Below are 11,816 nucleotides of genomic sequence, written 5' to 3' on the forward strand. Positions count from 1 at the left end.
GCACCTTGCATTTGGCCTTGTGAACCTCATTATGTTCTCATGGGCCCACTACTTATCAGTCATCTTTTTGTAAAATGCCTCTTTTTCTCCCAGAAGTTTTTGAAGCACCACTCCCAGACAATAATATAACATTCTACGTCTTGCTCTTTTCTCTCTGTATGTAATGGAGCTTGACCGAGGCGGGTCTTTGTTCTGTGCATTCTCTTCACCCACCTATGATTTTGTGGTTTACTTATAAATTCAGACTTTAGTATTAAAATAAAAGAAACCCATGGATCCCATTTTAACATATTAATATGCTTCTAAACTCTGTAGATCATTTTTCAAATCACAGCAAATCTGTTCAACTAACTGAATTTATAAGCGCTATAGCAGGAGTTTAGTGCTTTAGGTAAAGCTGTTTGATCTAAAACACTTCCTTCTACCACTCTGAATACAACCTGAAATGGGAGAGTTTAATGGTGTCTGTCAGTCAGCAACTCAGTACTCCAGATCTTGAAGATACAGTGGAGATGAAACTTGTTTATGATTCAGCCAGGGAGCATGCAAAATGAAGTTAAACTTTGCGAGAAAACCAAATGTTTTTGCTGACTATTCTGGGCATGTGGGAGGTTCTCAGTCAATTAAGTTAAAACAGATAAATGTTTAAAACTGAGAATGCTATAAACATAAACCATGCAGCAACCACCTGTAATGCAAAGTAAGCCTGAGATTCCTAAATGTATTCAGAAAGATATTCTGCTTGGAGTTGACAACATATGGCTGTACTAAAAATTATGACAGAAAACAATTAGGGTAGTATTCATATTGCGCACTCTACCAACCTAGGAAACCAGGCTCGGCTTCCTCTTATAGCAATTATGGAAGGATAAGTATCTCAAAGGTTATTTCAGAATATCCAAGTCAAGCAGTAGTGCAAGACTTCCAGAGAGCAATCCAGAGCATTAACTTATTGCTTATCTTGGTTGCTCTGAATTGTTCCCTGGAAGTGCTAACTCTTCTCCACTGGTTACAGAAGGTGTCTAGACTCTTTATTTAGAAACCTACGTCAGTATCTAAAATCAACAGCCGTGAATACTTCCTGCATTGGCTGGTACTTCACTAGTACTTCCGAATTGGCCAACTCACTGTATTTCATTAAAGACTATGAGTTTAAAGTTTAATTTTTATAAGTTCTGCAAAAAAGTGCCCTAAATATTCCAAGCACCTGAAGCAGTAGAGAAGCTACTTGATAGTGTCATGCACATACCTCTGCAGACTGCACATCTTCAAAGTCTATGCTGTACCTAGGCTGCATGTGAACAACCTTTTAGTATATAAACATCAAGTATAATGGATTTTACATCTAACTCCACTAGTGTAAATACAAAGCAATTTCAACAATAGAAATTGATAAAGAATAAATATCATGCCCATCGCCTCATTCTTTTGTGCAACATAAGAAACACTTACCTCTTTCCAGTGGCATTTTTAGGACAAGTAAACAATTTCTTTTCCTCCTCTTGGTGTAGATTAATTTAGCAACAAATAAAATCAATGTCTTTATGAAAGACACAACAGCCTCTTTTTCAGCATGTACTACATGACCAATGGTCTTATGGACCTTTTCATCATGTCTATATACTTCAGCCACCTTTCATTAAAAGAAAAAGACACAGGTGCTGAGATCTCTCTCATATTACTTAGCAGTCCAGAATTTAGCTAAGTAGGATAAATTAGTCATCTAGGTCTCCCTCTGTTGTCAACAGAGCGGCAGGTACTTCCAGAGGATGAGTCACCTCATCTATTTTAGACACATATCTTAGAAGATTATGAATCACTCTGAAAATCCCTCTCTCATGGATTATGGAAGAAGCCTAGGCAACTATCTAAGCCAGGACACCTAACTTCTAGGCAGCTAAGGCAGGCTACTCAATGTTCCCATGAAAGTTACGTGAATTAGAAAGGAGTGTTTCTTTGAATATAGATGCATTTGTTCTGAACTATCAGACCACAACACCATTAAATCATTAACAGCCTGCCCTGATTCTAACCAGTGACCTTGAGGTGAAAAGCTCCCTATCCCTCTGCCAACCTTGTGCACCAACTAATTTACATTTGAACACTTTGCTAAGGCAGGTGCAGCTGGGCAAATCCCATGGCAAGCCTATTAATTAGTGACTGAGGAGGAAGAATTTTTCTAGCCAATTCAGTAGTTTTTTTTTTTTTTTATCCCCATTGGATAATACTGCTTGTTGATTCTATGCCCTCTACTTTAAATTCCTACAATAATGCATTTATAAAAGCTGCATTCAAAATATGTATTCAGATTCTGAAAAGAAAGAAGTATTTTCATGATGGTAAATGTCTAATCTTTCTTTTCCCTTCGAAATGGACTTGATAGGGAAAAGAAATCTGCTAATTACAAAACTTGAAGAGATCAAAACTGTAGCACACATGAAGTTCTAATTCAAAGAATACAGGAAGCAGTGCAATTCGCATTTGTCATCCTTTCACACAGATAGTAACAATACAGTCAGGAGTTTGAGAGAAACATGTCTTTTTCATCCTTTCTCTCCCTCTGGGGTCATTGCACTCTGATCTATTTTTACACAGGAAAAGAAAGTTCTCATTGTTAAAGCAAGTTGGATGCTCCCATATCTCATATTCAATCAGAAAGCGCTTCAGAAAGCCTAGTGTCCTCCTTTCAACCTGCTTTCAAGCATTTCTATTGGTTATAGATATCATTCATCCACAGTATTGCAATCACAAAAACCTTTATTTTTTAAAAGTAAAAAAATAATGAAACTTATGAATAAATTGTTTATATTGAAATAGTTTCCTTAAAAATGCAAAAGAAGAAAAGGAATGAAGTGAAGCAAGCAGAAAGATAATAAATCTAACTATAGGCCTACAAAATTCTTGGGGTACTGATGTCCATACATTAATGACCTTTCCTTCAAACTCCACCTTCAGAAAGGTTTTTCTAAGGAATTAGCCTGAAGAATTATCTAAACAAATGTGATGAGACTGATACTGAGACTGATGAAAACATTTGGATGAATAAATAAATCTTTTCCTGTACAGTCCAGAAAAACCTCAGTGTAACTTCAATGTGCAAATGCTGTTAACAGATATTTCATACTGAGCCACAATACCCAACTAAAAGTGGCTACTGGATGTAAAGACAGACATGATGATTTATTTCAATATTTTCTTTTAATATTGCTTATATTTAATATTGCTTATATTTAATAATCCTTTTAATATTTTAAATTGAGACTGTATTAGGAAATAATCCGTGGCTTGGACAGGTACACTCTTTGCTGGGTAAGGAGCTGGCTGGAGTGCCAGCCCAGAGAGTGGTGGTGAATGGAGTTAAATCCAGCTGGCGACCGGTCACGAGTGGTGTTCCCCAGGGGTCAGAAACAGACCTGGGGGTATTGGTCGATGCTCAGCTGAGCATGAGCCAGCAGTGTGCCCGGGTGGCCAAGAAGGTCAATGGCATCCTGGCTTGTATCAGAAATAGTGTTGCCAGTAGGAGTAGGGAAGTCATTGTCCCTCTGTACTCAGCCCTGGTGAGGCCGCACCTTGAGTACTGTGTCCAGTTTTGGGCCCCTCACTGCAAGAAAGACATTGAGGCCCTGGAGCGTGTTCAGAGGAGGGCGACAAAGCCGGTGAGGGCTCTGGAGCACAGGCCTTATGAGGAGCGGCTGAGGGAGCTGGGATTGTTCAGTCTGGAGAAGAGGAGGCTCGGGGGAGACCTCATCACTCTCTATAACTACCTGAAGGGAGGTTGTAGTGAGCTGGGGGTCAGCCTCTTCTCTCTTGTAACTAGTGACAGGACGAGGGGGAATGGCCTCAAGTTGTGCCAGGGGAAATTCAGGTTGGATGTTAGGAAATGCTACTTTTCTGAAAGAGTGGTCAGGCGCTGGAATGGGCTGCCCAGGGAGGTGGTTGAGTCACCGTCCCTGGAGATGTTCAAGAAACATTTAGATGTTGTGTTGAGAGACATGGTTTAGAGGGGTTATTGGTGGTAGGTGGATGGTTGGACTGGATGATCTTGTAGGTTTTTTCCAACCTTGCTAATTCTACAATCCTATGATTCTATGATTTTAAAGGAGAATTTTTGCTTTGTAAAGTAATTGTTTTCATTTGCACTCCACCCAAACTGGCAAAAAAGCTCTAATGCAAGGTTCTATTCTTGTTTGTTGTATTTCTCAACACACGTTACAGTTCTGAAAATAATACAACGGAGCCTACATTTTGATTCCCAGCAATTCTCTTTTCTGTCCTCAATTCCTGTCTTACTTAAAAAAAAACAATCATAATTGCCTTTTTTTCATTTGTTCACTCCTGTGCTGTGAGTACTGCAACAGCTTCAGTGCCTTCAGAAAAAGACCCTGTGAATCCACTCCCATTCATCTTCCTTTAACCACCAGTTGTCAAATTGCCTCCTTCTGTAACTTCAGAACAATACTTAATCCTGAGTTTCTTTTTCATATGAGCTTATTTAGGAATTTGCTAGTAACAGCAACATGATGAAATCTTCAGGAAGACATCTAGTTCTGCAGGCATCTAACAGTCCAGCGTGCATGTGTAAGCTGTATTTTTGCTTACTAAAAGGCAAATGAAGTCTGCTGCTTTCAGCATTTTTAGGAAGTTTTACAGCCAACAGTACCAAAGCAAACAATATTCTCCACCTATGATCAGCACAACTGACACTACAAAACTCTCCATATCTCTGAGATTACGTATCTTGAATTCTTCTCAAGCTCTCATGAAATAATTGCACTCTGTGCTGTGCTTCAGACAACATCATGGCCTTCTTTTCCATATTGGAGGAGAAAGTTGCCATAACACTTCCCTCTTTCATATCACAATTACTTAAGAAGTGACTTTTGTTTCCAGAATCCTCCCATGGCTTACTCCAAAGTATCCCACAAATCTCATCACTTGTTACACTGCATTTCCAGTGTAATCTCTGAGCAATCTGACACCAATTCTCCAGCAGAATATATGATGCAGATATCAATCAGCTGTTTCATATTTAGCATTCTCATTTTAAAACCTTCCCTTTTTCCCCACTTGATTAGGTCTCCCTGCTGCTGGCCTTATGACTGACTTAATTGATTTATACTTCAGAATTATCTGTTAGCAAACTATTTGTGGTCTTGTTTATACAGTATTCTTTCATTCTGAAAACAATCTGGCAATCATCTTAGAAAATCTGTCCTTAAATCAGGCTTTTAGATTGATATGCAACAACACTGAAAACTGCTTTATGTCTTTAGTAACTTTGCTAGAATCAGGGTCCTGACTCAGGGACAAAAGAAAATAAAAAGATCAAGTTTTCAAAATAAAACTGCTTGCTCCTGATTTTTCCCTCACAGTTATCTTCCATGTTGAAAAGTATAACAACAATGGTGTCTTAGTTGTAAGTTTTACCAGGTTCAGTTGTGATCATCATAACAGTATTAGAGATGCTGTACTAATTACACTTATTAGAAAGTAAGAGGAAGAAATGCAACTCATTATTAAGTAACAAAATCAGATGCTTGCTCAAAACCAACCTTGAAACAAAGGGTACAGAGAAAGCTGCAGTTTTATTAGCAAGTAAATTGAGGAAAAGCTCTGTTGAATCACTTTTGTAGGCATGCCTTTTGAATCTGATTTTATGCACTTTGCAAATACTTTTTCTAAGCATTTGGTAACACTAATTACTATATCAAAATATCTTCACCACTGAAATTTTCATGGCTCTACTGCTGACACATCTTTGCATTTCATTACATATAAAATAATTCTAACAAACACAAAACATTTGAACTAAGCAAAATAATCATGCCTTTCCTTTCTAATGGGCATTCAGGGTCATTACAATCCTCCTGGTAGCAGAGTAACTTCCATATAAAAACATACTTGCATTGTAATGCACTTAGACATAGCAAACTTCTAATGCTTAATTTTTCCCTTCCCACCTTATACAAAATTAAATAATCTCCACAGGGTCAACGGAGACGGTGAGGATGACCTCTTTAGTTAAGGCCAAGGGAGATGCATTTATTAAGTTGCTCTGGAGGTTCACTGTTTTATAGTATCACTAGGAAAGAGTCGCGGGCAGGAAAGTTAACTCGCATTTCAAACTGAAAGAGAATCTTAGATAGAGTAGAGGGGTCCCAGGATATTCTCCTTTACTTGGTAGCTTGGTTGAGCCTTTATTATTGAAACATAGAATACCCTAAGTTGGAAGGGATCTATAAGGATCACTGAGTCTTACTCCTGGCTTCATGCAGCACCACTCAAAATTGAACCCTATGTCTAAAAGTGCTGTCCAAATGCTCCTTGGACTCCAGCAGTTTGGTACCATGCCCACTGCCCTCGGCAGCCTGTTCCAGTACCTGACCATTTCTGGCGAAGAACCTTTTCCTAACAAATAACCTGACCCTCCTCTGGTTAGTTACTAAAAATTAAGTTACTAACAAAATATTTTAATTCCATGACAGTAAGTCCCAGTTTGGTGTCATTTTATTCCTATTTCAACCCTCAAGTATCAGGGCACATGTAACTGCTATGCTGATGCCCTTTTATTTTTTGCATTCTGTGATACGCTGCAGTTAGGGTCAATACACAATTGTACATTTGGGTGACAAGTCATACTGGAGAAAGAAAGACTTTCAACAGATTTCCATTTCTCATTTTATTCATTTTTTCTCCTCCAACTGGGAGACAGAAAAAGCCTCTCTGAATTATTTTGAACTTCAAAAAAATCAGGCTATCTTTTCTCCCCAAGGTGTTTTATATATATCGACAAGGCCTTTAAACCTTGGACTTCATTCTAAAATCTCTGCTGTGGAAACTTCTATCGCCCTCAAGAGGATTACATACATGACAAAATACTCACAATTGAGCCTTAGTTACTGCTGAGGTACATTATAAATTTCCCCAGAAACCCCTGGAGTGTTCTTAAGTCTGAAGCTGTACCTCAAGTAATATTTAAGCAAACGTATTCTAATCCATTTTAACAGGTAAAAATGGTTTTTGCCTAAAATACAAGCTTAGCACAGTTTAATTAGTTTAGCACATTGACTGTATGTTAAGAGAAAAATGAACTTCATTTTTCCTAATGTGACCAAAATTTACAGGCAAAATAAATGTGAGAAGCAAGTAAGAAATATCTCCCAGATATGGGATTTTTAAGTGCTTGCATTGTGACAGCCATGGAGCCTCAACCATTTTTGGCTGGGAGAATGGGCTTGAACCAAGGCAAAGACAATGCTTGTGAGCTCTGAGAATGCTGTCTTCTTTGAATTGATGGCTCCAGAAGTTCCCTGCACTTGCTGGGAAGATGTGTAAGCTTCTGTCAGACATGCAGATGTTTTCCAACATGTCACATGTATGTTCTATGCAGACCAGACAAATAAGAACAATCAAAATGGTTTTATTACTTCAGTACAGCTTGGAATAAACAGTAAGAGATTTGAAAACAATCTCACAAAATTGACCTTGATCTGCCTGCTTTGAAGTTAAAGTCAGTAGAATGGGGCAGGCAGACAGTTACAAAGATTGTGGGTGGGATTTCAAAAGCACAAAGGTGATAAGTATGTTTCTTCAGAAGTGCGGTGACAAGAACTTTTTCAGGGCTTTTTTATCACAATAACAATAGAAAGAAAAGGAACACAAAAAATTCTAATTTTGGTCTCTGTCAGTAAGCTGTGCTGAAATTTTAGGTCCGGCCCTGTTTAATATCTTTACTGATCTGGACAAGAGGATTAAGAGCACCTTCAGTAAGTTTGCAGATGATTCCAAGTTGGGAGGAAGTGTTCATCTTCGCGAGGGTAGGAAGGCCCTACACAGGGATCAGGACAGGCTGGATTGCTGGGCTGAGGCCAGCTATATGAAGTTCAACAAGACCAAGTACTGACTCATACTCTTTGGTCACAGCAACCCCGTGCATTACTCCAGGCTTGGAGCAGAGCAGCTGGAAAGCTGCATGGAGGAAAATGATCTGGGCATGTTAGTTGACAGCCAGCTGAACATGAGCCGGCAGTGTACCCAGGTGGCCAAGAAGGCCAACGGCTTCCTGGCTTGTATCAGGAATGGTATTGCCAGCAGGAGCAGGGAGGTGATCATTCCCCTGTACTCAGCTCTGGTGAAACCTCAAATACTGCGTTCAGTTTTGGGCCTCTCACTACAAGAAAGGCATCAAGGCCCTGGAGAGCGTCCAGAGAATGGCAACAAAACTGTGAAGAGTCTGGAGCACAAGTCTTATGAGGAATGGCTGAGGGAACTGGGATTGTTCAGTCTGTAGAAGAGGAGGCTCGGGGGAGACCTTATTGCTCTCTGCCTGAAAGGAGGTTGTGGTGGGGTGGGGATCAGCCTCTTCTCCCATGTAACAGCAATAGGATGAGAGGGAACGGTCTCAAGCTGAGCCAGGGGAGGTTCAGGTTAGATACTAGGAAAAATTTCTTCTCAGAAAGGGTAGTGAGGTATTAGAACAGGCTGCCCACAAGGTGGTAGAGTCACCATCCCTAAAGGTTTTCAAGAAGAGACTAGATGCAGCATTGAGGGACATGGTTTAGAGGTCTGGTGGTGCTAAGTTGATGGTCAGACTAGATGATATTAGTGGTCCTTCCAACTTTAATGATTCTATGATATCTATGAATTCAATTGCCTTGTGCTTAGACACTCACCTACAGTGCACCTCCAGCAGAGCAGAGCACTGAATGTGGACATTTCCTTTCATGATAAGTACACACGGCACAGAGACAGGAACTGCCAGAGCTATTTTTAAACTTTAGTTTTGGAAATGAGTTAAACCCAAATCTGAGTTTGATTCAAAACCAGGATAGGTTCCAAAGTAGGAATCTTCTATTACTGTCATTCTGTCGTATGCTCTACCCCAGCAAAGGGTGTTGTCAAAGAGCTGCCCGCTTCGGCCTCTGTCAGTACCCTTTTGCTGCAGACAAAAAACAGCACTACTGTATGCAGTAATATGCTATAACTTCTTATGTGGGGAACCTGCTACATGAGGAACATCTGAGTTTTGGGTCTCGCTTCAAACATTAAAAACAACTTCAAGAGAAGAGGAAAGAGAGATGGACAGGACCACGCTCCTGAGCACTCACTGTATCAGTGTTTTATGTACTATGGAAAGGAAAAAACATTCTGAGTTAAGATCTCCTCAGAGAAGGAAAACAAAACCATCTTTAGCTTAGTCTCATTTCTGGGCAATCTTAACAAGAAAATTTTTCCAAAATCACCTGAGCACCCCAGTACCACAGTGACACCCACGAGTTCTGCCTACAATTAAAGATTCTAGTTTGCAGACTTCTTGAATTAGTGCTACGTTTCTGCAAGTTTATTGCACTTACTCAAGCAGCCTCAGTGTTGATCAGTGACACATGCTCCCAGAACTCTATTAAAATACAGAACACTGCTTTCTGTTCTACACCACGTTTTAAAGATTTTCAAATAGTTTGTAGATAACAGAGAAGTTTCTACATAAGGACTTACTTTAAAAACAAAGAAGATTCATTAGGCGTACAAGTTAGAAGAGCTACTTTTACAATGTGTTTTACTTTTTTGTTGGTTCTTAAAATCAAGTTTTCAAGGAGATTCAAAGGGAATTCCTTCTCTAGAAGCAGGCAGGTTTGTCCTTAATTATACAGGTTTGGCAGGAAAATAGAAGCCCCCATTACAGCTGAAATCAGCCCGAGACGCAAGGCAGATCCTATGTTACATCACTGTTGTCGCATTAACATGTACTGCATCCACACACAGTGTGATCACCCATCCACTCCATAGCTTCAGTCCTCCAGCACCTACTCACTCACTGTAATACATTCCCACCTCTTTCAAGTATATTCAATCCAGCATATAAGCAGGAATGCTAATCTCCACAGGACTGCACATACAAAGAACACATTTATTCCGTATATTTTTAAAGCTGCTTCTCTGGTAATTAAAATATGCAAAGCTCTTGAAATAAAAATTAGCGAGAATGACATCAATAGGTTTCTGCAGTAACATTTAAAACTTAACAGTTTGCGTAGTCTTTGGACAATCCACCTCTTCAACGTTCAGTGTTTTTCTCATGATGCTGGTAGACATCCTATTCCTACACAAACGTTTAACAGACCACTGTCTCCCAGTGAGATGCAGGAAGCAGTGCAGTGCTGACTCCTAAGGAATGGTATCTCTATCAATTGCCCTTACTTCACCAGCTGCCCCAGTAGGTCAGACATTTTGGGGGCCCGCTCCAGACAGCAACAGTATTCCCTTTACTGCTGCAGTGTTAATTTGGAAACTGTGACTCAGTTTTCAAAAAAAGGGTGGCAAAGAAGGTGGTTGAAAGGGCCTTAGAGTAGAAACCTGAGGAAGAAACTAAAGTCCTACAAAGTGGCACACTTTGTTGAGCCATGACAATGTTAGGCCAACATCAATATTGCAATTTAAGGTAATTATATAGATTTAGATGTTAGGCTAATATTAATATTGCAATTTAAGGTTATTATATAAATTTAGTGTCCAGTTGTCCATGCAAACAATTGAAATAATAATTTTCAAGTATTTCACCTAGTTAGTATCAGATTCCCATTTTGACACTACCACTGGAAGCAAGGTGAATAGATACTCTCAAATAATTCACAGACTAAATTTTAATTCCTCTTGGTTGATCCTACCAGTGACAATGAAAAAAAAAATCCATGTAGCTCCATCTAATTACACCACACTGATTAATTTTAAACCATCATCCGGGATCACAGAATCAAGAATTGCAGGGGTTGGAAGGGACCTCAAGAGATCATCGAGTCCAACCCCCTGCTAAAGCAGGTACCCTACAGTAGGTCGCACAGGCAGGCATCCAGACAGGCCTTGAATATCGCCATAGAAGGAGACTCCACAACCTCTCTGGGCAACCTGTTCCAGGGCTCCATCATCCTTACCGAAAAGAGTTCTTCCGCATGTTTCTCTGAAACTTCCTGTGTTCAAGTTTTAGGCCATTGCTCCTTGTTTTATCACTACACACCACCAAGAACAGTCTGGCCTCATTCATTTGCCTCCTGTCTCCCTTTAGATATATATAAACAATTATCAGACTCCCTCTCAGCCTTTTTTTCCCCAAGCTGAACAGACCCAGGTTACTCAGCCTTTCCTCATACAGGAGATGCTCCAGGCCCTTCATCATCTTTGTGGCCCTCTGCTGGACTCCTTCTAGGAGATCTCTTCCTTTTTTGAACTGGGAAGCCCAGAACTGGATCTTCAGTGGAGTGGCTACATGTTGCAGTAAGTCCTTGCTGTTCTGCACTGCCAGCTCAGCTCAGCTCATGTGTCCAGGGCAGACTGCATTCACCACTCTCCTGCAACCTAGCTTGGAGCAACAAAAAAGGAAAAAAATGGAGTGAAGAGACTGTGAAGTGAAGGGAAACAGCAGAGCAAGAGGGCTGGCTGCTAGAAAGAGAATTTGCACAAATTTTGAGAAATTCTTGTTTGTGGTTTTTTTTACCATAATGGTAAGGATCTTCAGAACTTATTATTGAATTATTATTATTATTATTTATTATTTTTTCACTACATTTTTGAAGTATTTTTCCTTTCCAGAAAGATTTTTTTTAGTAGCTCTTTTTACACCAAGTAACAATGTGTTCAACAGCAGCTCCGTATTAAGTAACGGCACACTTCTCTCTTACCTTTGTTATCTTTTGGAATCTAAACAGACGTACACCGTCCAGTGTCACTTGGCCTGTTTCCACTCGAAGCCTCACGCTCCTCACGTCTGGCTGCACCCCCCAGGGGCATACACCGGGCACCCTACTGCATTTACGCAGTCGGAG

At 39.9% G+C, this 11,816-nt stretch overlaps 1 protein-coding gene across 1 annotated transcript in view; it reads right to left on the reverse strand.

The window, feature by feature from the left end:
* RIMS1 (regulating synaptic membrane exocytosis 1) overlaps positions 1-11,805 on the reverse strand; it is a 363,013-nt gene extending 351,208 nt beyond the window's left edge. The window contains exon 1 of the mRNA XM_021393096.1: positions 11,673-11,805. The gene's annotated coding sequence lies outside the window, so the exon portion shown is untranslated. The remainder of the gene's footprint in view (positions 1-11,672) is intronic.

Source organism: Numida meleagris, chromosome 3 (genome assembly GCF_002078875.1).
Source record: "Numida meleagris isolate 19003 breed g44 Domestic line chromosome 3, NumMel1.0, whole genome shotgun sequence".
Taxonomy (NCBI): Eukaryota; Metazoa; Chordata; class Aves; order Galliformes; family Numididae; genus Numida; species Numida meleagris.